General features: G+C 41.5%; 1 protein-coding gene across 6 annotated transcripts in view; it reads right to left on the reverse strand.

The window, feature by feature from the left end:
* The window catches only part of B3GLCT (beta 3-glucosyltransferase), a 150,291-nt gene that overhangs the window by 72,411 nt on the left and 52,093 nt on the right, over window positions 1–25,787 (reverse strand). The gene's annotated exons all lie outside the window — the stretch shown is intronic.

Here is a 25,787-nt window from a genome sequence, read left to right on the forward strand (position 1 = left end):
TTACTATTAGTGTGATTCAAGAAACCCCATTGCATGTTATCAGAACACATTTTATGAATATCATAGCAATATGATCTTCTAGTGGTTCTAAGTAAAAAAGCAAAAGGATTAAAGGGCTGGATTAATATACACTTTGGCTATAATCAGGAGTTATATACAAAATTGATAGGGTAATTTACAGTATATGTAGGAAGAGAGCAGTCTGAATAAAGTGAACTGGTTCAATCACCTTTCCTTGGCTCAGCTCCTCTCTTTTGGGAAGCACCAATGGGATGAAGCTCAGAAAAAGCACTCTCCCTCTCCTCAAATCGGAGGCTCCTCCATTCATGGAAATGGAGGGAACAATCTGATACTTAGCACAATATCTTTTCCTGTACACATATTATTATCATTATCCCTTTCCCTTAGGTTTAGTCTACATTCTGTTTTTGTAAGCTCTCTCTTTCTGGTGCTGTCTTTCCCAACTCTCTCTAAAACCAGAAAATGTTAGGGTCCCCATCTTCCTTTTTATCCATCTCCAGAGATGCACCAACTCTATTCTTCTCTTATTACTCAGTGGGCTACAGAATCTCTTGTCATAGCACATATATTGCTCCAGCATGACAGAGGTTGACTATGTGGCTCCTACTTACCCATTTCACATCTCTCTACCAAAAACCATGCTAAATTATGCTAGGGTTGCTAACTTTCTAATCGCACAAAACCTTTGCCCCACCCCCTGCCCCGAGGCTCTGCTCCTTCTCTGAGGCCCCACCCCCCACTCACTCCATTCTCCCTCCCTCCGTCACTTGCTCTCCCCCACCCTCACTCATTTTCACCGGGCTGGGGCAGGGGGTTGGGGTGTAGGAGGGGGTGAGGGCTCTGGCTGGGGGTGCAGGTTCTGGGGTGGGACCAGAAATGAGATGTTCAGGATGCGGGAGGGGCTCAGGGGGGTGCAGGCTCTGGGAGGGAGTTTGGGTGTGGGAGGGGGATCAGGGCTGGGGCAGGGGGTTCGGGTGGGGGATTGGGGTGCAGGCTCCGGCCAGGCAGTGCTTACCTCAGGTAGCTCCAGGAAGCAGCAGGCATGTCCAGCTCCTAGGCGGAGGGGCCAGAGGGCTTCACGCGCTGCCAGCCCCCACAGGTGCCATCCCTGCAGCTTCCCTTGGCCGTGGTTCCCGGCCAATGGGAGCTGTGGAGCCAGTGCTCGGGGCGGAGGCAGAATGCAGAGCCCCCGTGGCCATCCCTGCACCTAGAAGCCAGACACGCCGGCTGCTTCTGGGAGCTGCGTGGAGCCAGGGCAGGCAGGGAGCCTGCCTTAGCCCCACTGCGCCATCAATCGGACTTTTAGAGGCCCAGACAGAAGTGCTGACCGGAGCACCAGGGTCCCTTTTCAATCAAGCATTCCAGTTAAAAACTGGACACCTGGCAACTCTAAACTATGCTGATTTCTTTGCCTGACTCACTCACTTTGCCAACTTTACACAGCAGTGCGAAAGGTAGAAACATGGAAATACATTGTTATGTCAACTTCCATCTGAGAATAATTGGAAAATCTGGGCAAGCATGAAGAGGAAGGCTGGCTAGTCAAGACGTAGGTGTGTCCAGGATAATCAAATGTTCTCTGGAGATTGTGTCCCCCTCTCAAACTCATTCCCTACTCACTGAAATTAGTAATGTGAATAAAATACAGCACATGCAGAGTGCTGTTTTCATTAGTTAATGTTTCTCAACTACTGTTTTTCCACAGTTAGCAAAGCACACATTCCTTACCGAAGATTGTATATGGAACATGCCAAGTCTGAAGTTTTAAATTCAAATAGGTTCTGGGGTTATTCAAGTGCAAATAAATCAGCTAAACAAACATTGTTAATGGCTGAGTAACTATTTCCCCACACTTTGAAAACTCAAAGACAGCTGGGTTATTTTTTAATTAATTACTTTTTTAAAGTCACTTCTGGCTTGGAATGTAACGGAACACACTTCAGCCCAAAACGTGCCAGGCCCTTCAGAAACATACAGCCAGTAGAAGTCTCTGCCCTTAAAATCTTACAATCTACACAGACAAAACAAACAAGCAAAGGGAGTTTTAACACTGATTTCAGTGGGACCAGAATCAGGGCCACCAAGATTAACTGATAGTTTGTCTACAGCAATAAACAAACAAACAAACAAATAACCAAAGAAACAAAAAAAAACCAACCACCACCAAACAACCTGCAGCAGCAAGTCTCAGGGCCCAGGTCAACCGGCTTTAGCTACAAGGCTAAAAAAAGCCATGTAAGTGTTCAGGCTTGGGCTGGAGCCTGGGTTTCAAGACCCTCCTGTCTCACTGGGTTTCAGAGCCCAGGTTCCAGTAGTCCCAGCATCCACACAGCTATTTTTAGCCACATAGTCTGAGTCCCAGGAACCCAAGTCAGTCGATCCGGGCTCTGAGACTCTCTGCCGCGGGTATTTAATTAATTTATTTATTGCTGTGCAGACATACCTTGAAACGGACTTTTGCATGTGCATGAAGTCCGACTGACTTTAATGGGCCTCAATATAAATATCCCAGTCTCCTTCGGTGGGATTAGAGCCTAGTATTGTAAATAAGGCACCTTTCCAATATTTGCTTGTTTTTGGTGGGTCATTCCCCTAAATTTTAATTTGCATTATGCTGACAAGGTGCCCAAAGGTACTCTTAGGTTCTGTTAGAAAGGTTTTGGAACAAGCCACCAAAATAAATATTAAAAAAAGCAAGCAGCTTCATAAATGTATTTACATTTACCATTACCAGTCCCAGAAACTAGGTTAAGACATTAACACGTTCTCCTTACAAACTACTGCTCAGTTGACCAGGATGCCAGAAAGCTGAAGTAATATAATGACTAAGTAAAAAAAAATTTCAAAATATATCCACTTTCACAATTGGAAAGTCGCATATGTGCCTAAATTCAAAATACTGCTCAAGAATAGCGCCTTTATTTTCAGAAATTATTGGGGAGGGGAGGGAACATAAAAAAATTTAAATTTCCAAACGCCACAATTTTCAGGTGACTGCAATGATGGAATTAATCTCACTTTTCAGTGACCAAAATATGACTTGTGTTTGCTTTAGCAAGAATTCAGGGTTTGCAATCTAATAAAAGCATTAAGCTTTGTGTTTACTTTCAATCTGAACAATGCATATAAAATTCTAATGATAGATAATTTCATTGCAAGCCAACAAGACAAAGTGAAGATAGCTCTTTAGAGTAGGAACTTACAATCCAAAAGATAAACCTTTTCTGGATTCATGCACTGGGAAGACTTGAGGAAGGATTAATATTGAGTTACACAAATATTTTTATATGTTCACTTCTTGTGTGCATTGTGGGAGAAGAAAGTCTTTACTAATTCAGGACGCAGATCCAATCCCAGGATTGGAACCTAAACAAAGATGAAATGTCTATTAAAACTGATTTCTAAGACCCCCTCACAGGACTTCACACGTTTAACCTATATTACTCAACCTTTTGTATGTGGATGAGGAAGAAGGACAGCATACTGTATGTGTAAAATACTCTGACTTAACTATAATAGGTGCTTTAAATTGAGATTTGCACCCTGAAGTATTTTACACTGCCAATTCTCTTCCAAAAAGGGTTGGAATAACCTTGGGTGCTCTGCTATGCAGACAAAAATATGCTTTCTTCCAAGGCACAGATCAGATATTAAAATAATAAGAACAGATACTATTTTTACCTGACTTAAACCCAAAGCATTTAGAACCGCAATATTAAAAAGACTGTAAAACAAATCAGTTCAGAAACAAAAAACACATTGATGCTTCTTTTAATAAGCACTCACAAAAACCCTCAAGCACTCACAAAACCCAGGTCAGGGTTTTGTATTCTTTTCTATTATTCTGTATTTAAATCTCTCTAGTTGTCTTGTAGTTTTACTCTTGATTTTTACCAGACATACATAATTCACAAAATATTTTCAAATACTAGCACTTAAAAAAAGAACAAAAATGCAACTTTCAAAAAATGTTGTCTGCAAATGAGATCTACATAGAGTCTGATGTACCATTGTTCAAAGTCACAGGAAAATAATCAATAATATGCATTTTGTCTTTCTAGAAATACTCTGAATCAACAGTGAAACAACTGTGTTGATAAGTGTCATTGCACAAAAAAGCCCAACAACTTCCTCACCTTCCATTTTAACACTATAGCCATTTTAAATATTTCATTATCTTAATTCAAAGCATTAGCAGATTTCAGTTAAAAATTTTCATAGAAAATTTGGATCAAATGTATGGTTGTCTGTCCCCCACAAGTTTACTGGAGGGGGGAATTCAAGATTCAGCTGTTTTTTGTCTCATTCTTTCTCACTTTATCTTTTTCTATATTATATCCCTTTTCTTCTTCCCCATCTTTTCTTTGGAAAGCTGGCTTTAACCAGTCTCCCAAAATGAAATTCCATTATTTTGTGACAAGGCGAAATGCAGATGATGAGAAAAAAGACTAATGCAATTTTTGAATATTTTCAGAGTTGTAGTATGTGAACCAGGATGTAGAATCATTCCATGCATCCCATATACCTTCATGTTGAAATACTCAAAGTCTGTAGTACTTAGGATCGACAGTCTATGTTCTTAATTCCAAAAGAAACCGAATCATAGTGTGATAGTTATGGCAGTTTCCTGCAATATCCTGGATGAACCTTACTGAAGTAAATCTGTCCTTTTCTATCTTTTGGTGCCTGTTCTTGGTGTGGGTTTATATACCATCAAAGTCTTATTTTCGACAGTCTAAAAAAAGTATCAACTAGGCTGGAGAACCCATACAAGATTGACAGTGACAATTAATATTCATTTACACAGCAATTACCTGTTTGTCTCCAAATCCAAGAAGCAATTTTTCCAATAGATATATTAGTAAATATCTTTGCAGAACCTAAAATACATTATAATGATCTTTCAAATATGTTTGTCATTTGATTGACATTTTGATAATGTATTTTTAATGGAAATATAATACTTTAAAAATTGCTGGACTGACAGACTGGGAGTCCTATTTCCTCTATTTGTCCACATCAGAGACCTGAAATATGTTTTATTTATTTATCATTTATGCAACACAAGAGGTATGCTTGGCCATTGTCGCTATGTAGACGCCCGATTTCTTCCACTCTCTTCTTCAGTAACACGTATCAATTCTGTTCTGAAGGTATTGCTTGTAGGTATGAAAGTGAATGCAGTTTCCCGCCTACTCAAATCCATGGCTTCGCGCACACATCTATCCACTAGGAACTGTAGTACAATCAACATGTTTTGCAAATCTGTAGGCAACCAAATTTTCTGACTTAATATTTACCAACACTGTCAATCTGGGTCGACTATCTTGGGATGAGAAGAATGCTCAAGTCACCTGTAGAAGTCTCATTCTGACAAGAAATGCTCAACATCTCTTGTGAAGCTAATGGTGCCAGTGGCGCTGGAACGCTTTTAATAGTGAAGGTGCTGAAAGCAGTTTTTGCTTTTTACCTCATGTTCCCCTACCCCTGTACATGCCCCTCCATCACCCAGGGCTGGGGAGTGGGGGACCTAGACAAGGGTAAGAGGACCAAGGCTGGGGCCACAGCTGGAGATGGACACAGGGCTAGGAGTGGAGCCCCAGATGCAGAACCCCAGGTGCGGGGCCAGCAGCTGGGACCTGAGCTCCGGGCCAGTGAGTGGAGCCCCCCGGGCGTGGGGCCAGTGGCCAGAGCCCCGCATAAAACCTGGGGGTGCTGTAGACCCCAGCATCCTTAGTTCTACTGCCTATGAATGGGGCTTAAGAACACTCAAAGTTTCCCAAGACTGGATGCACAGGTCTAATCTTCCTCACACAGAAATCGAGAATGTTATCCACTTCAATGGAAACAGGAGCAGGCCAATAGTTGGCGACAGTAAAATGTTACATGGTTTATATAGCTGCCAGTTGCTAAACAATTCCTCAAAAATTCAAAAATGTAGAAGAATTCAAAATCTAAAATATACATCTTTCAATAGGTTCAAGGCAGGTATGTGCCCTGCTAGATATAGCACATGGACTTTTAAATGTCTATGAACTCAACTTTGCTGTTAGAAATATTCTGGATAAGATTTTGTAAAAGGTAGCACTGCAGAATGCAAGAAACATGTACAGACCATAAAGGCAGAGACCACAATGATAAAGAAGTGGCAAAAGGGAATAGTTAGAAGAAAGAAAAGATAAGGATGAGAAGTCGTCAAATCTACAAAACTTTTTATCTCAAACCTTCAAAGAATCACTTATTTCTAGATGACTTTAAGGAGGGAAGATCTGAGTAGAGACTAAGGCCTTAATTTTCAAAAGTGACTCATGATTTTGAATGCTTCTATATTTTGGAGCTCAATCTAATTTTAAAAGGCCTGAGATTTTCAGAATGCTGAGCACTCATCCTCTGAAAATCAGACCTTTTTAGAGGGGTCTCAAAAGTTGGGCACCCAAATATTGAGGCACTCAATCACTTTTGAAAATGTAATGCCAACAAGGACAATGAGCAGAGAGAGAACATTCTTAAGAGATAGAAGAAAAGCTATTGGCACTGAGAGCAGCTGCAGATTGTTCTACCAGTAGGTAATAATGTTCAGAAATGTGGACAATTGTTTTGCAAGGTGAAGACAGGACAGCATACTGCATGTCAGAAGGAAAACCTCACTACGGGAAGAAGAAAACTGTCCAGTATTAGAAAGACTGCATAAGATAAGGTACTCATCATTGTCCACATAAATATAAAGGACAGTCATCTACTTATTGGAAAGAATTAAAATTTCAGATCTTCAGACTCTTGTGCAAAGACCTGAAGATTATGACTGCACAGAAGAGAGATTCTGCCACCTCTACAGATGAATGGAACAACTGAGGATCACAGAGGTGATCTAGTGGTTGAGGTAGTGCTACAGGCATCAGAATTTATTTTATTCTAGTCAAATTTTTAATATCACAGCTATCACCTTGTTACCCAACATTTAAGGAGCTTTGACAAATGGGTGTGTACAGATCCAATCTACCATTGAAAAAAAATGTTCCTACTAGAATTGGAATTCTTCAGCCAAGCAAAAAAACTGAAACACAACCACCCGCCTTTCCTTTTCCACCTAATTACATCCCACATGCCAAATCACTTTCCCAACCTCAAATAGGGTAACATTACAGCACTTTCTAACTTCAAAATGCATGTGAAAAAATTACATATGTTTCAGTTGGAACGATCCATGTGGAAAAATATCAGAACTCAACTAGCAAGACAGATGGGAACTTTCCCTTAAAAATATACTGTAAGTATGCCTTTGGCAAGCTCAATAAACCATTTCTGGCAGGACTGTTGATGTTGTATGATGTCAAGTGCAGTATATACTTTTCAGTAGTGCTAACCCATTTTGATTCTGAAGCTTGGACCTTTTTTCTCTCCATAACTTTTTTCTTTTTAAACAATATTATTTTAATTTGGGCCAAATTTTTCCTTTCTATTGAAAAACTAGCAATAGTAGTTAGTTAGTAATGAGTAGTAGTACTACTAGTCATAGTAGTTACTAACTGATGAGAAATTAACTATTTTCTTGAATGAGACCCATTTCTACTAGTAAGCACCATAATCACCAACAGATCATTCGGTAACAAACGTCTAACAATTTGTTGTTTGTTATTAATCACATTCCAATACCCTAACGACTGAACATATTCATATATATGTCACCCTTTCCCCCATAATTTCTCTATCTCTTTCTTTGAGACTTGAACTGTTATAAATGTCAAATTATGAAGATTTCATTCTCTCATACATGTTGCCTTGAAGATTTTTGGCATCAGATGCTACAACCATCTCCATTACTTAAGTTCTTGGTCAGTCAAACTCAGCAGATGTTCCTGTTGTCCCCCAAGAAAAATCAAATGAGTTGACTATAGCATATTGTTTGAATGTCTCCTAAAAACAGGGGTTCTCAAACTTGGAGTTGTGACCCCTCAGGGGGTTGTGAGGTGATTATGTGGGAGTCACAAGTTGTGAGCCCCAACCCAAATCCTGGCCACATGCGGGGCTATAAGCCCCGACCCGACTACCAGCCACGTGCTGGGTTGTCAGCCCAGAGTCTGCCCACACACAGGGCTGAGAGTCCCGACCCCCGCTGGGTGTGGGGCTGTGAGCCTGGCCACATGCAGGATTGTCAGCCTGGAGTCAGACCACTCATAGAGCTGTGAATCCTGAGCCTCATCCTACGACTGGCTCATAGTCCCCAACCCCTCCAGCCCAGCTCCATCCCCACTGCACTCCACCTTCAGTCCTGCTCCGCCTCCAAAGAAAAGTCACCAAATAGAAGTTTGCCCAGCATGTCATTTTTCCCTAAGGCCAGCCCTGGGACTGAAATACCATTGGCTTGATTGTTCAACAGTTGAAAAAGTACTTTATTATTTAACCATCAGACATCCAGACGCATACTTTTCCTGAAAACAATGGTCCCCTCTACTACTAAAACACTAAAGTATTTAGAGTCTTACATTAAATGCAGTTTTACCAGCATTGTCACCTATGGTATTGAAAAAACGCAATGCATCATTTGCAGCAAAGTTTTGTCTGATAAACTGATGAAACCACGCAAATTGCAGCGACATTTTGAAACTTGACATCCAGAGCATAAAAATCAAAATGTGGATTTTTTCAAATGCAGAGAAGAAGCAACAAAGCAAGCCAGACTTGATGCAGATGGAGGTTTCCAACAGCAAACATCTTCAGCTATGGAGCCCTCTTATGTTGTGTCGCTATGAATCGCTCGTACCAAAAAGCTGCATATGACAGGTGAGGAGCTTGTTCTGCCAGCATGCAAAGACATTGTGTCCACAGACACCAACTTTTTTCTGTGCCGATAGGTGCTTGCGCCTCCCGACCTGCCCCGCCTCTACCCCAGTCCCGCCTCCTACCCCAAGCGTGCCACGGTCCCCCTCCTCCCTCCCAAGCTTGCCGCACGAAACAGCTGGGAAGGAGGAGGGAGAAGCAGGACACAGTGGTGTGCTCAGGGGAGGAGGCAGTGGAAGGGAGCGGGCTGGGGAGCTGCCGGTGGGTGCACCCACCAATTTTTCCCCATGGGTGCTCCAGCCCCAGAGCACCTATGGAGTCGGCATCTATGATTATGTCTCTTATGCTTGGCAATGATACTGCCAAAGAGGTTAATATACTTTCTATGTCGAATGATCCTGTGAAATGCAGAATATGAGAGATGTCTGAAGATATCAAAGAACAAGCTGTGCATGAAATTAAACATTCTGCTTTCAGTATGTTCAGCATGCAATTTGATGAAACTACTGATGTTACTAACTGTGCATAATTGATAGTGTTCAGACAGTATGTTAATGCTGGGGATGTTAAGCATGAGGTCTTATTCTGTGAACAACTTCAAACAACAGCATAGGACATTTTCAATAAGGTAAATGCCTTTTTCAAAAGCAATGGCATTGAGTGGAAAAATCTTTGTGGTATCTGTACCGATGGTACTCCAGCCATGATAGGTGCACGGTCCGGCTTTCAGCAGAAGGTAAAGTGCATGTCACCTAATGTGACTGTCACTCATTGTGGAATGTATCATCAAGTCCTATCTGCAAAGACATTGCTAATGTGCCTTAATGCTGTGGTGGATGTTATACGAGCAGTGAACTACATTAAAGCAGGTTTTAGAGTAGCAGCCGTGTTAGTCTGTATCCTCAAAAAGAACAGGAGTACTTGTGGCACCTTAGAGACTAACAAATTTATTAGAGCATAAGCTTTCGTGGGCTACAATCCACTTCTTTGGATGCATATAGCTTACATTAAAGCATATGCTCTGAATAGTTCCCTCTTTCTGGAAAGAAATTTGGATCCTTTTACATTTTCAACAACAGACAAAGCCACTGGTGTCTGTGTGTGCACCATGATGAAAGCATGATGAACATCAGTATGCTGATGTTCAAGGTGAATGAATATCAGCAGGCTAAGCAATACATTCAAAAATGAACAATGATAGGTGTGTCACTGCTGCCTTGAAGCGTAAAGTAAACAATGCTGCCAGAGAATTTGCGACTGGGATGACATTTGTGTAAGTATACACAAAGGCGAACAGTGGTTTTTCATCTAGGTTAGAAAACTTTAGAAATATATAATTATTCAATTATTACCTACAAGACACAAAAGGAAGAGTTGAGGGAACAGGCTGTGGGTGGTGAATTGCACTCATTACAAATAAGCATTAATTATGTTTATTAGAAATCACTTCATATATCTCTATCTACCTATGTATCTTACAGTATAAGGCAAACAAGATTTGAAGACATGATTTGGGAGAAAGATAGAAAGTATTCCTAGAAGTAGGTTTTAAGGAGGCATTTGAAGGACAAGAATACATGCAAGCAGAAAAGAGACTGCTCTCGACACAGGACGATAGAGGGTATAAAACTAGGAGTGGAAGACAGACAAAAGGGAGCAGTAAGGGGAGAAGATTGGGAAGACTGCCAGGGCCCAAGGGAGGAGGAAAGAAATAAATGAAAGCTGAGATATATGTGCAACAAGATTACATAAGGAATTGAAAACAAGGACAAAGAGCTGGCATCTGATGAGGCAAAAGACAAGAAGCCAGTAAAAGGATTTTAAGCAGAAAAGGGGAAATATGCGATGAGGCTGAAGTGTTGAGAGAGCAAGAATGCTACAATTTAGGTAGACAGGAGGCAAAGGTGGGAAGCAGGTTACAACTAGAGCTGGTCAGAAATTTTCTGATGAAACAGTTGTGCTGGAAAATACCTGCTCGAACCCAAAACTTCTCACCAAAAAATCAAGTCTGGTTCAATGAACTTTCAGCCAACCACAGGCAGGGTTCTCTGCCAGCTTGCCTGACAGACTGATACGGAGACTTGCCATGCCATCTGCTCTGGGGGCTGAGGACCCCAGGCTTGTAGGGTCTGCAGCTCTGGGACAGCCCAACCATGCCAGGGTTTCCAAGCTCCCTACCTTGAAGCTGGGAGAGTAAGGAATCTGGACCTGCAGCAGTCTCTGGGCAACAAGTGAAGCTCGCCTGTAGCAGGCTGCCTGATTAGCTACTCTGTATTATTGTTGGAAAAAGTCAATAGACCAACTCCCAAGCCCAGAAGCAGCAGTTTGGTGGCTCTTCAAAGCATTTGCCCATAGCTGCAACAGCTCTTGTGCCTGCTCATTCGTAGCCTTGCTCCCACCCTGCTCCTGCCTTAGACCCAGCCTTGCCTGACTCCAGATAACCTGGCTCTGACTCTCAGCTCCGATTCCTGGCCTTGGACTCGGACATCTAGCCTTTGACCCCGGATTCCAATACCTGGCAGCCTGACTCCTGCTCCAATCACTAAGCACGACCTCTACATCCTGGTCTGACAGTGAGCCTGAAAGCCCTGTGAGCTACCAAGGCTTCTAGGCTCACTGTCACTGAACTGGGAGCCTGGAATTCCTGGGTTGGTTAACATGGTCTGCAGTTCCAGGGCAACCCCACTATGCAGACTGCCCTGGGGCCAAAGACTCGAAGGCTTCCAGATTCAAGGACCAGTTGGCTTCCTGGGATTCTAGACAGCCCAGGAGTCTGGAAGTCCTCATGTCCCCTGCCTAGGGGAAATCTGCGTGGCAGGGCTTCCCCAGTGCTGTGGAACCTGGGAGCCCTGCAAGGGCTCAGTGACACTGACTCTCAGGTCAGTTTCACTGTTGCTATTGCAAGAATGTCATTTTCACAGAGCAGCTGCTGATCCTACTGAACAAATTTCATTTTGGAAACACCATGTGTTGTTACCAAAGCAATTTGGGGGGGGGGGGAGGAGCTTCTGTTTCGAGAAGTTCTGAATTGCCAAAATTTCTTGTGAACCAAAAATCCCAGGTTTTGGCGAGATCTACTTACAACTAATAAGGCAAAAGACTGATATCTACCGGTCTCTCTCCAAGAGACAGGGAAAAGGATAAATTGTAGGTAAAGAACAGTTACTTGCCCTACAGTAACTGGTTCCTCGAAAAGTTATAGTCAGTGTGGTTCACTGCAGGGCACACAAGGAGCATGTGATATCAGAGATTTTTCAACAGCAGTGTCTCTCAAGGCCGCCCATACAGCCTATGGCCCCATGCAAGGTCATAAATAGTAGAGAGGCCCTTACCCTCCCTCCATTCCCTTGCAAACAGAACTTAGTTACTGCTGAAGACTCAGAAAAAGGAAGAAGAGGAGGGTGGGTCATGAGATCCACATTGATTAGAAGTATCTCAAAGATCCACAGTTATCATAGGGAAAGTAACCTCTCTCTCTTCTTCCACTATGTGTCAATGTGGTTCCTACAGTAGGGGACTGGCAAGCAGTATTCACTCTGGATTTTTTGAATTTAAATTGATTATAATTTAAATTAAGAAGTTATTCGTTTTAAAAATGAACCTGTTTAAAAATGAAATCTGAATTTAATACAAATATGTTAAGGCCTAAACTTATTATAATCTCTTTAAACATTGATATAAGAAAATTAATATACTGAATCTATGAGCCTCTATCAAAAACTGAGTTAAAGGCTGCTTTTCTATATAACGAAGATATTGGGGGACAACTCCAAAGTTCTGAAGTCAGACTTTATAAATATGGCACAATAGATCATGTACTGTATTAAGGGCTTCAGCCTGCGGAGGACCCAAGGGTGGGTCAAGAGATGACAAAGTCATCACAGGCTTTGGGACCTTGCCTCTTACTCTGGGAGACACCCTCATGTATTCCATCAGGATCATCCACTGAGCCTACCTGGTTGCTATCCTACTTCTATTTTATAGCTTCTCCTTACTTGCCTTGTGTGATAAATGAAGTGGGGTGTAGCTTCCTTTTATGGACACCCAGCCAGCCAGTTAGTTATAAAACCCCTGTTAGTAGCTGTTCTCTACTTGCTTTACCTGTAAAGACTTAAAAAGCCCATAGGTAAAAGGAAGGGAGTGGGCACTTGACCAAAAGAGCCAATGGGAAGGCTAGAACTTTTTAAAATTGGGAAAAAACTTCTCCTTTGTCTGTCTGTGTTGTTCTCCTGGAGGAGAGACAGACATGGAACTATGCTGTAAAAAGCTTTGGGCCAGGTATGAAAATCATCATATATCTAGAAACTACTCATTTGAAACCCCAGATACTTAAGTAGATCAGGAAATGTCTAGGAAGACGTGATTAGATTTCTCTCTCTTATTTCTTTATGGCTTGTGGACTCCTCTGTGCTAACCCCAGCTTTTATTTTGATTGTAACCTTTAAATTGGACCTCAAGAAGCTATCTTGATGCTTAATCCCTGTAACTGTTTTTTTTTAAAACCTAGCAAAAAGCCTAAATTCCAGATGTCTTTTCTTTCTTTTTGTTTTTAATAAAATTAACCTTTTTTTTTTTTTAGAACAAGATTGGATTCTTGAGTTCCTAAGAAGTTTGTGTATATCTTGTTTAATTAGCTGGTAGCAACAGCTGATTTCCTTTGTTTTCTTTCTCAGCTCTTCCCCGGAGTGGGGATGAAAGGGCTTGAGGGTACCCCACAGGAAGGAATTCCCAAGTGCACCTTCCTGGGTTTTAAAAAGGGGTTTTGCACTTGGGTGGTGGCAGCATCTACCCATCCAAGGTCAGAGAAAAGCTGTAACCTTGGGAGTTTAATACACAGTGTAAAAGGCATGTGGGTTACACAGCAGAAGTCTTGGATTGTTAATTCTTCCTCCCCCCCCCCCAAAGTGGTGGGGGAGTTATGTAACAAAGGAGAAAGAGTGCACAACCAGCAATGAGCAACACTGGTAGCAGAGCAGGATACTGTGGGGAAAAAGGAACCACATTTTTCAGAGTGCAGCCTCTAGCATTGATTTCAACACCTGGGAACTGAAGGGAAAAAAACGGCCATGGCTAGAAGTTGTAAAAAAGACTAATATGGGAATATTTTCAAGGAATTTCTGTATTTCTAGGTAAAAAAAGAACAGCTGTCAAAATAAACAGTGCAACAAAGAGATGCAAGACCTGGTTGTCAGAATGAAATAATATGAAAAATATTCTTCAGAAGGAAATGACTTTGAAGATGATGTGGACAAGTCTGAACAATCAGGATCAACTGGTTAGTAAACTTATTTTTGGACCATTGTTATGGACTGCCTACCATGTCTTACTGTGCTAGTAAATGATAACAGTGTTTTGTGTGGATTACACTTACTTATGAATTTCAATATGTCTGTGTTCAAAATATAATTGGTATATTACTTTGTTGTGGGAGTATTTATCAGCTGCATTTTTACTGTTACTACAGGACTTCTGACTATTTTTATTGCTCAATATAATCAAACATCCTAAGTAAAGATTTCCTGTTTAAAAGCAATGTTTATTAGTCACTTATTAATTTTAACATTTAAAATAGGGTTTTTTCAAGCTGTTTGGTGTGTTGCTAGAGATAAGGGTTTAAATAGGTTTAGATAACCCGTATGATTTATTATTTTCCCTATAAAACTGGGTTTAGAATAAATTATAACATATCAACCATGGTAAAAATAGCTGTAGTAAGCAGAATCTTTCATTTACAGTCTAAAAAAAAAAGTGCACTGAGTAATAGTGAGTGAGTGACTTTTTTTTACCATTTTGTTTCAAAGTCCAGCTTAGACATAACGGGTTATGAACCTCCACCATCTGCAATGTCTACAACTTCAGTCATCTGCTGATACACAGGTAGTACTGCAACTAAGCATACATCAGATAGTAAATTATCTGTATTTAAACAAAAGATTTTCTTCAATCATCCAATAAAAACAAGGATGAGTTCCTAATCAAGACCAGCAAATTCCAGTGAGATTCTATAGATGAAAAGATTGCTCACAATTCATTTACACAATAAATTCTCCCTTTTATCTTGTTCGGGACAAGCATTTCATAGGGTTCAATCATTACAACCAGGCTACTCTCCACCCAGCAGAGCAAACATTGCTGGAAGATTCCTGTATGAGGAAAAAAAAATGTGCAAAAAACATTGATGGGAAATTCATTAATCTGAGTCTTTGGGGGTGAAGCAATGTACACAATGTTCCAGCAATGTGCCTGTATGAAACAAAAGATGGGGTTTTCTATCTTGCAGAAAAAAACGATACATCAGGAAATGACCATACAGCATAATATTTAAAAGTAGCAGCAGTAAAAGCTATAAGAAACTGAACAAAAATTCAAGCCTTACGTATGTAGCTTTGTCACAGACAATGCTGCAAAATGGAGCAAAGACAAGAACTCTTGAAGAAGGGAACCTGAAGCTTATAACATATGGCTGCAGTGCTCAGCTGATGCATCTTTTAGCCAAAGACTTAAGTTCAACTCCAGGAATAAAGGAAAACGTTGAAATTGCAACATTTTATGTAACAACCACTTTGCTTCAGCTTCACTGAAGAGAGCAGGATGATCCCAACTAATTCATCTCCAAGATGTATGATGGTATTCAGTGGTTGACTTGTTTTGAGCTATTTATTCAGAACTGGCCTATTCAGATGACAATTTGAAAAAAATCATGCCAAAATAGATGGAACTTACACAGCCAAAGTAGTCAACATTGGACTAAAGAGAAATGTAGAAGATAAGCTGAATATACTGAAAACTATTTCCATAGCCTTGGACAAGCTGCAGAAAGATTGCTACTGTACTGCTAATGCTGTTGAAATTTAGAAGTAACTTAAGAGACATTGAAGAAAGAAATATCCAGTACTTCACCTCATTTTCTTGGCAATATTCTCAAGTCAAATTACTAGGGCAAATGCCTCACTGCTGAAGAAGATGCTACTATTGTATGGGCATCTAATAATCAATCATAATAAACTTCAGGGCTGGAAATGAAACATTCAAGCAGTATATGTTTGCTAAGAAAGTCACAGCACTGTACTGGTGTGCATCACTAGTTAAGCAGCTGGGACCAGAGTTTATTGAAGTGCTGAACCAGCTTTTTACAGTGGTAGCCTCTTCTGCAGGCACACAGAATATTTTCTTCATTTGGACTAATTCATTCAAAGTTGAGAAATCAACTGGGACCTGAAAAAAAATAGGAAAATTAATCCTTTTCTCTTCCAGTCTATGAATAAAAATGAGGGGGGGAGAGGATGAGATCTATCAGTTCTAAAAGTTTGAAGGACAGACTAAGTAACTTAGGAGACTCGTCTCATTTTCAAGAGACTTAAGTGGTAGTGTAGACATAGCCTATGTCAGTATAACTTATGTCGCTCAGGGATGTGAAAAAAACAAACCCCTAAGCAACATAAGTCACACTGCCATAAGCGCTGGTGTGGACAACGCTATGTCGGTGGCAGAGCTTCTTCCATCAACATAATTAATCTACCCCCAATGAGCAGCAGTAGTTATGTAGACAGGAGAGCTCTCTCCCATCGGCTTAGTGTGGCTACATTAGAGATCTTACAGCTGCACTGCCGTAAGCTCTTTAGTGTAGACATAGCCTTAGGCAAGTAGGAACTTAAGCTCCAATCACTTTCACTTAGGCTAGGTCTACACTACCCGCCTGAATCGGCGGGTAGAAATCGACCTCTCGGGGATCAATTTATCGCGTCCCATCGATCCCCAAATCGGCGCTCTTACTCCACCAGCGGAGGTGGGAGTAAGCGCCACCGACAGAAAGCCGCAGAAGTCGATTTTGCCGCCGTCCTCACAGCGGGGTAAGTCGGCTGCGATACGTCGAATTCAGCTACGCTATTCACGTAGCTGAATTTGCGTATCTTAAATCGACTCCCCCCTGTAGTGTAGATGTACCCTTAGCCTGGGAAAATTTTCAAATGCGCCTGACCTGCAATTATCATCTTAATTCACTGACTACAGTTAATCCTTCTGTTCCTTTAATAACTCATTTAGCTGTAAATGCGAAAAATCTTTTGCTAAGAGCTTATGTACCCAAAACATTTAAGGTTGCTTTAAAAAATTGATTTTTTAAAATTACAGTTACCATACTAATGAAGCTTGACACAAATCATAACCAAAAGTTAATTATCTAGTAAATAAGCAATATCATTCACCATTTTCTAACATACTAAAAATGTACAATAAGAATCTGAAAATATTAAGCTATGTAATTGCTTAATTAAATGTGTATAGTTATAGTGTACCTTCCTAAGTAGCAAAAAGATGTAGCAAAAAGATGCACCAAATCTAGTCTAAAAGCTCTATTTCACTGTAAATCAACTTGTTTTAATTGCTATATGAACCAATGACAATGGACCGTTCTTTAGAAAATAAAAATACAAATGGAAAAGCTGATTAAAATCGATGATTTATATAAAGGCTTTCCACCTAGTGATTTAAATCGCCTTGATTTAAATCTACCTTGACAACTGTACAGGCAGGCGGCAAGCTGAAGCTACCGTGGACTATTAGAGAAGAACAACAGGCCAGCCTGTTCTAAGTGTAGTAGGTAGTCAAGGATCTTCAGTATCAAGTCTTGGACGGGGACCCAACCATGCTGGGCTGCCCATGTTGAGAACGTGTTCCATACAGATTTTTCCTGTTGTGAGCCAAAATTTCCTGGACCTGTACAGAGCAGTGTCTATTCATGGTATTTAACTAGCCAACAATCATGCTCTCAGATGTAGCACTTCCAGGTCTGGATGGAGTATCTGGCCATTGTGTTATGAGATCAGGTCTAGATGAAGCAGGAGCTCAATTGGAGACTGAACTGGCATTTGTAACAGGTTTGTCAGCCAAGACTGCCTCACCCACTACAGGGCAACAACAACCATGGTCCTATCTCTCCTGATCTTGGATATCCTCTAGGAATCGGAGGAATCAGTGGAAAAGTGTAGAGTAAGTCTCTGTTCCACCGTAGAAGGAAGACATCTGGCAACAATCATCGGCTTAGTCCTCCTCTGGAAGAAGAATTTTGACATTTGGTGTTGTTTTTGAAGGCAAAATAGTTTGGGGGGTGGGAGGGGCGAGGAGATTTCCAATAGCAGAATATCAGTCTTACAATGGATCTGTGCAAGGACCATTCATGGCTGGTCATCGACTGCCTGCTTAAGATACTGGTCAAGTTGTTGCTGACCCCTAGAAGGTGAAGGACCAATGTGGTCACCCATTGAAACATCACCATGTCCAGAGCTTGATGGCTTCCAGACAGAGATGTGAGAAATGAGCATCCCATTGTTTAAGTAGCGCACAGTTGTCATGTTTGTGAATATTTGTACCACTGAGTTCCAGAGAACATGTAGGGACACGATATACAGGCCAATCTGAGGACTTTGAACTGCAGGACTTTCATATGCAATTCATTGTCATCTGGGGACCAAGTGCCTTGAATCTGTACGAGGTCAAAAGAGCCTGTATTGGTATTAAGCAACAGAGTGTCCTGTGGCACCTTTAAGGCTAACAGATATATTGAAGCTTAAGCTTTTGTGGGTGAATACCCACTTCGTCAGACACATGCCAAGGAACGTTCAAACTAAAAATGAACGGAGATAAGGAGGGTGAAGAAGAGCCTAAAAGGTAAGTATGAATCTCAAAAGTAGCAGGTCAGACACTTGCGAGGTTCCATCTCACTGCCACAGGTAAGAAGGAACCGAAGGAGGGTTACATCCACTCTGCCCTTTATGTCCTTGCACAAGGGTGCATGCGCAGGCCCAGTGGACGTGACTACTAAATTAACTCAGACCTCACATGCATTAGACTCATGCACACCTACAGTAGAATCCACACTGAAAAATACTCCAAGAACCACTTCGTTTCTGGCCTTTTCCACTCCAAATTAGAGAGGACTCAGACAAGTCCTTTCTTAATAGAGCCAGCATAGGACCTCATGAAAGAGAATTTCACCTTTCATTTAAAAAGAAGTCTAGCCCTTTTCCTTGCAAAGATAGAAAACAATACACTAGGCACATAAAGCAAAAGACACCCTTTTACTTTTTATATGCAACAAGGCAATTAAAGCATTGTGGTTACAGAAATAGCTATTTTAAAAAATGGGTATGCATAGAGCAAAGACAACAATATAACATTTGCTTAATTAATTTTTCAAATTAAATGTTGCAAATGTTCACAGGTCCATAATATCCTTATGCTGAAAGGTGCGTCATCAGCAGACCTTTGGATCCAAAACCAAAGACCTCATTAAAGCCTATGGGTGTGTCAGGCATCCTCTTTCATACCCAAGGGGAGGAGCAATCCAGCTTCTTATGTAGTAAATACAGCTGCAAACAGAGACTACTGCTCAAGGTACTAAGCAGCCCATTAGGTTAATACTCCTGGAGGAATTCTGCACCACTGCTGGCTGCCACTAGTGGCTGCTGGACCTGGCAGAGCAAGCTCACAAGCAGAAGACACTGTGTGCGGTGGTGGGGGAGGAGCTGGAGGGTTTCTGGCAGTTGCAGTTCCTAACATGCCCTGAAGAAAGGAGGCAGCGTGCAGGAGACTCCACACAAGCCCAGGACCCAGCATCAGGCTGTTTCTCCCTCTGAATCCCTGGGGTCTGGGAGGGAGGGCATGCGAGTGGCTGGGGGATGAGTGTCTGGGGGGGCACAGCTGGAGTCTGGGGGGAGGGGTGCATGTGTCTGGACGAGGAGGCCCGCAGCTGGGGTCTGGGGGCGAGGGGTCCATGCGAGTGTCTATGCTAAGGGGGGCCAAAGCTGGACTCTGGTAGGGAGAGGGTGTCTGGCCCCCTCCTCTGGGGGGAGGGAGCAGAGAAGCATGAACTGGGTTGTTGTAGGCGTTTCCTTAACACTCTACTCCTGGAGGAACTTTTTTGTGGCTGTACTATTAGACAAAAGAACTGAAACTGACATGATTATATAGTGTTACTTTGAAAAATAAAATATGCAGAATTTTAAAATATTGTGCACAGAATTTTTAATTCTTTGGCGCAGAATTCCCCCAGAATAGTGATTTGCAAACTGTGCACGCTGGTGGCAGACAGGCAAGAAAAAGCTGTGAATGTTACCCTGAAAGGAAGCAGAAGGACAGAACTTCTTGGGCACAGAGCTCACTGGAGTGCCAGACTAGGGGATTTCTGAGCGAGGATACAGCTGTTTCTACTGTGTTCAGAGTTCTTTTTAAATGCATAAATGAGATTACACCAAGACTGTACCTGACTTGTGCCACAAACTTCTATTCCTAATGAAAAGAACCCTGCAAAATTTAGTTCAGACTAAAGGGGCAACTCTACAAATTTCTCTCTCTCGTAAACAGGACTAGAAATATATGAAAGTCGGATTTAGGCTGTAGCAAAAGATTAGCATTATGGAGTATAAAAAGTGTTACGCAGATTTGTTACTTCACAGAAGCTATGAAAGAATAAATACATCTCTGTTCAGGCAGCATGACATGACATTCGTTTACGCGCACAATTTCAGAACACCTTGTATTAACTCATTTTTTGAAATAGAAATAATGGCCGTTAAAGGAACAGTCTGCAGTGATGAAGTTACAGGCTGAAATGACAAAAATTAAGGGCTTGTACACACTAAAACTTATGTCGGTATAAATTATGTCGCTTGGGGGTATGAATAAACCATCCCCCGAGCGACGTAAATTACACTGACCTAAGCGCTGGTGTGAACAACACTGGGTTTACAATGGCACCAAAGTGCTGGGCCCACACTCAGAGGGGGCCTAATAAGGGGATGGCCACGGCCGCAGCACTGTGGCGGGTCCTGCTGGCCAGATCCCTGCTCACCCACCCATGGTGAGCACGGGGGGGTAGGGGGTGTTCAGCAGCCAATGGGGGTGAGTGTGCAAGGAGGCAGCGAGGTGAGGCTGCAGCACGTGGGGCAGGGTCCGTCAGCGCAGCCCCTGCCCACCCGCCACTTGCTGGCTTCAGGGCCAATCCCGGCTTGGCCAGCAGGGCCCCGCTCCCTAGCCCCAGGGCTGTCTACACCTGGCACTGGCTGCACACTGAGAGCTGTGGTGGCTGATGAGTGCACGTGGGTGGGTGGCAGCAGCGGCACCAAGCCGGGCTGAGGTGCCACCAGAGCCAGGTGGGGAGATTGGGAAGACGCAGCACCAGGTACAGATAGAAGTGGACACAGCCCCAGGGCCTAGCCAGGCATGAAGGGCATAGAGCACTGAGCAGGGAAAGTCAGTCAGTGATTACCCACCACGTGTGAGGAAGGGGTAGGGGTAGCGGTGTGTGTGGGGGGGAGGGGGTGTCACCCCTCCCCATGTTTGTGGTGGGAGTAGAGGTGTGTGTGTCCACTGGCCAGTTCTGTGCCCCCCCACTGCAGCATGTGGTCCAGTGACCCTCTCTTGGCTAGGGCAACACAGACTGGCATCTGCACTCATGTTTCTGGTTCATTTTGGTGACTGGATCTGGGTCGGGCGCAGGCTGGGTCGCCCCTCGGGGACTGAACCCCTGCCCATTGCAGCTCTGCCATGGTTGACGCAGGGTGACAGGACCATATGCACTGAAAATCCGGTGCCATGTGTAGGGTGACCAGATAGCAAGTGTGAAAAATCAGGATGGGGTGGGGGTAACAGGCATCTATACAAGACAAAACCCCAAATATTGGGACTGTCCCTATAAAATTGGGACATCTGGTCATCCTAGCCATGTGCCTGGCCCTAGACCCTGGCAGGGGCACCAGTTCATATGGCAGTGGATCTGTGGAACAGCAAGGTCTGTGTGGCCTGTCTCACTGGGTGATGGTTGTGGGCAGCTCGTGCAGAGTCCTGGGGTAGCATCCTGACTGGCGCCACTGCTGGCGTGGGAGTGTTTGGAGTGCAGGGTCCTGTCTGCTGTCTGTCCTGAAGCTGGACTAATATGAATAATGACACTGTAAATAAAATGTATTAAAGTTTTTCATGTTTTTTATTTTTAAAATGTTTTAAACAGTTTTACATTTGCCCCAATTTCATACAAAAACATAATGGAAGCACTAGTAATTCATATGAGAAATGTGAAGGGTGAGATAGTGTGAAGGTTCCCTTTTAATGGGAGCAACACATGGCTGATGTTTTGGCCAGCTTTGGCTTTTGTTAGCTGTTTTTATCCACTGTGTTTTATTTTTTCTTTTAGAATGTATTTTATGTACACTTCTGTGTACTCTTTTTGCCCTAGGGCTACCATTGCTGGTACCCTAGTGACAGCCACTTCCATCTGCAATTTAAATCTGTAAACATTGTAAATGAAACTTGTACAACTGTGTGATGTGTCAAAGACAACTTCTGTGTCAATCACTTGTCTTTTACAAACATTCCCCCTAGGAGCCCATAAATATGTTTAGCATCAAGCCCACAAAAGGTTAATCCGGTCCTGAGTGTGGACAGTGCTATGATGGCAGGAGAGGTTCTCCCACCACCATAGCTACTGCCTCTCACAGAAGTGGTTTTATTATGCCAACTGTTGGCATAGAGAAGAGCTCTCTCCTGTTGGCATAGAGTGTCTTCACCCAACATGCTACAGTAGCTTCTAGTTGTAGCTTCTAGTGTAGACTAGCCTTTGTATCTGGCATCAGTTTAAACTCTGCAACTGATCTCAGCTATATGCTTTAGAATGTGATTTTGCTCAGAACCAGGGATTCTAGTTTTCCGTGATAAATATTTTTTATTGAAGAATTTTGATATAACATAAAAATCCATATTTTTCTGCAATTAAAATGAAATGATGAAATTTAGTTTCCCTAGCCACAATATATATAGGTATCAACTGAACTAAGGCAACCACACACTCCATTTTGGCTAGGACAGTCCCTTTTTTAAGCCCTGTCCCGGACATCCTGACTTTTTGGCAAAACTGGGCATTTGTCCCATTTGCTCTTGCCAACTGAGCAGCAAACAGGACAAATGACTAGTTTTGCCAAAAAAGTGGGATGTGCCCCCCTATGGGGGCGCAGAGGAACGTACAGGGGGGCAAGCGGCGACAGGGCTCGGGCTATAATCACCAGGCCAGGACACCTCAGGCCAGCCGTATGTAGTCTCCCATTTTCACTTTGGGAAATATGATCACACCATCTTTCAGCAAAATTTAGTTAATAGTTACTATATGTTTTTATTTTTTTTCACAAAATGTAAAAACTAAAGATTCCCTGTAAAAATGCAAAGTCTATATTTTTCAACATTTTTTCCCGAGGCAAATGGATTTCTAGGATCTCTGCTCATAACAAGCAAAGCACTATGGCACAAATACTGTGCATTATAGAGATACATGAAGTTTGTTTTATACAATAGCATTTATACATATTAATCCCATGGATGCATGAAACACCCTGGAAAACAAAGGCAATGAAAACTGAATGAAAAGGACTTAAAATTATATTTTTGCACTCTTAAAAGCTTTGTAAACTTTATGTTCAAGTAAACTTGTGTATTAATGACACCTGAGTTCCAGAAACTTTTTACGCTTTTTAAAAGCAACATAATATTTACAAACTTAATTATTAGTTTCAGAGTTTTCTGTAATCTGAAGGCTATTATAATAAGAGCATGTTTTATATACTAAATCAACTTGATACATAGTCTCCCTGTCTTCCAAGGTAGTTTTATCAGCCTCTAGAGGCAACCAAACCACTACTACTGCTTCAAAAACTCCATTAGTAGTTCAGAGTGATTTGGTGATTTTAAAGGGGCAATATTTTTACAGGCTGTTTCAGCTGTAAAGTTAGCTATTCCCAGAAGTAGCAGTGTTTCTAAATTCCAAAGTGAGCCAAGTCCAAATATTATAATATTGTATTTCTATTTTTATTATGCTCCACTGTATAGCTTAAAAAAACTGGTAAAGAACGTAAGAAATTTCCTCATCACTGGGTTTTAATCATTGCTTAATATGAAAAAATATTGGAAAAAACATTTTATAGCTAAGTAATATGCATCAACTTCATTTTAACAATTAAAGCAACGCTGACATCTAGTGGTAACCTGAATGATAGTATAAAATAGGTAGGATTAAATTTTTAAAATGTGAAGTGTAAAATAAAAAATAAATCATACAGTAATAGGAAACTTGAGCAGATGCAAACAGTGCAGTGACTTTTAAAACACTGCAAGAGACATTCATTGTAGTTCAGTAAACAAAATAAATACAGGTGACAGGTTTTATTTTTTCAATTTTAAAACTCACTATCTGTAAATGCTTAAGATGCATATTATCAAGGACTTAACTTCAGTAGATCTGAAGGTAATCCCCTTGAACATATTCTTTCAAATGGAGGTCTGAACTCCAAATTTCAACGCACAGAGATTTCAAAGATTTTTCCCTTCAGTGATCAATACTCATGGTCTTATTCACAATGGTTGAGGGTACTGTATTTGAAAGTGACGACAGGAAAATAGAGACACAAGGAATACAAAGAGGTTTGCTGAACTTTTTTCTGTATTTTGCTGCCTTTTTTTCCCGCCCCCCCCCCCCCCAGTTTGGGGCCATAAATTTTCAGTTTGCTATCTTTTCCTCACTTCCTGTCCTAAATCATCACGTGGACTGTTAAGCAGGTATTGTTACATCTGAAAAGTGTTGCCATTTCAATCTAGGATGAAGGGATCATTTTTCTAAAGCACTTTAGGATCCTCTTTACTTGCAAAAATAAACCCAATACTAAAAAAAAACCCACTTTAGTTCATTCAGATGTGAGAGTTGCTCCCAACTATAAGATTATTGCTACTTACGGGATGTTAACCTCTCTTCCTTCCCTTGTGTAAACAAGCATGTCTATATTCCCTCTTGATGAACATATCTATGCTGACTTTTCTGGTTCCCGGCCAGTGACATTCTGAGGTGTCAACATTAACAAAGTATACCAGGAATCCATTTTTAATAGCCAACACCTTGTTCCTGCCATTGGAGCTGTGCAAATATACCCATGCGAGGAGCCCACTGAAGTTAACAGGGGCTCCATGTGGATGCAAGGACTGCCTGCATGGATGCAATTACAGAAATGGGGCCTGAAAAAAGGGCAGTTAGAACATATTTAATTAATATAGTATTGATCAGCTCAGGTAAATACATAATTAGGAAGCGTTTCATACAAGGGCAGCAAGAATCCTAGAGATTTAGTGCACATAGCACTTTTTTTTTTAAACAATAACTTTTTGAACCCAGTTTACTAGAGACAAAAGTTCAGTTCAATAACCCCACCACAGTATGTTACTTCACAATTTCATTTTAAATATAAACTTTTCTTTTAAAGGTTCAAAAAATGAGGAAGAGAAATTATTTTAAGATCTTTGAACAACTATGGTTTAAAAAAAATCAATTTTAGTTCTAAGCTAAGGTTCTGTGATCCAAATTTCTGACTAATGCTCATTCTAAACCAGTGATAATACATTTATGTGATAAAAATGCAGACAAAAGCTATTCCGAAGCAAATGAAGATGCATTACAAATGTTAAGGTGTGCCCCTGAAAGTGATCCTTCATATTAACTTAAACTGATGTACCTACTTCATCAGAAAAAACAGAAAAAACTAAAAAAAACTTATACCATTAGACCCTATTTGTAAGCTTTTTCCATTCAACAACTTCTTTTATCATTTCAGACCAAATTCCACCCACACAAAAAGAGTTTTACATACTTTATTCACTACAGTATGTAATTCAACATGAAAATCCCACTTGGTGATCATCATCATATGCCATCAGTGATATCCTTGAGCTTAAACCATGTCCTCAGAATCTGCACAGAGAAGAGTAAACAAATGTATTCTGAGGGCTTGTCTATTTGCTAGTCTGCATCAGAAGGGTGTAAATTCTAGCATGCACTAGCATGTCGTGCACTAACTGAGTGACGTGGAATCTTCTAAAATCTCCCTAATATGCATTCATTTAAAACAGTACTACATTAAATGTGCACAATGGAAGGGTCCACACGGGTCAGTTAGTGCACGTCA

Source organism: Trachemys scripta, chromosome 1 (genome assembly GCF_013100865.1).
Source record: "Trachemys scripta elegans isolate TJP31775 chromosome 1, CAS_Tse_1.0, whole genome shotgun sequence".
In the NCBI taxonomy this organism is placed as follows: domain Eukaryota; kingdom Metazoa; phylum Chordata; order Testudines; family Emydidae; genus Trachemys; species Trachemys scripta.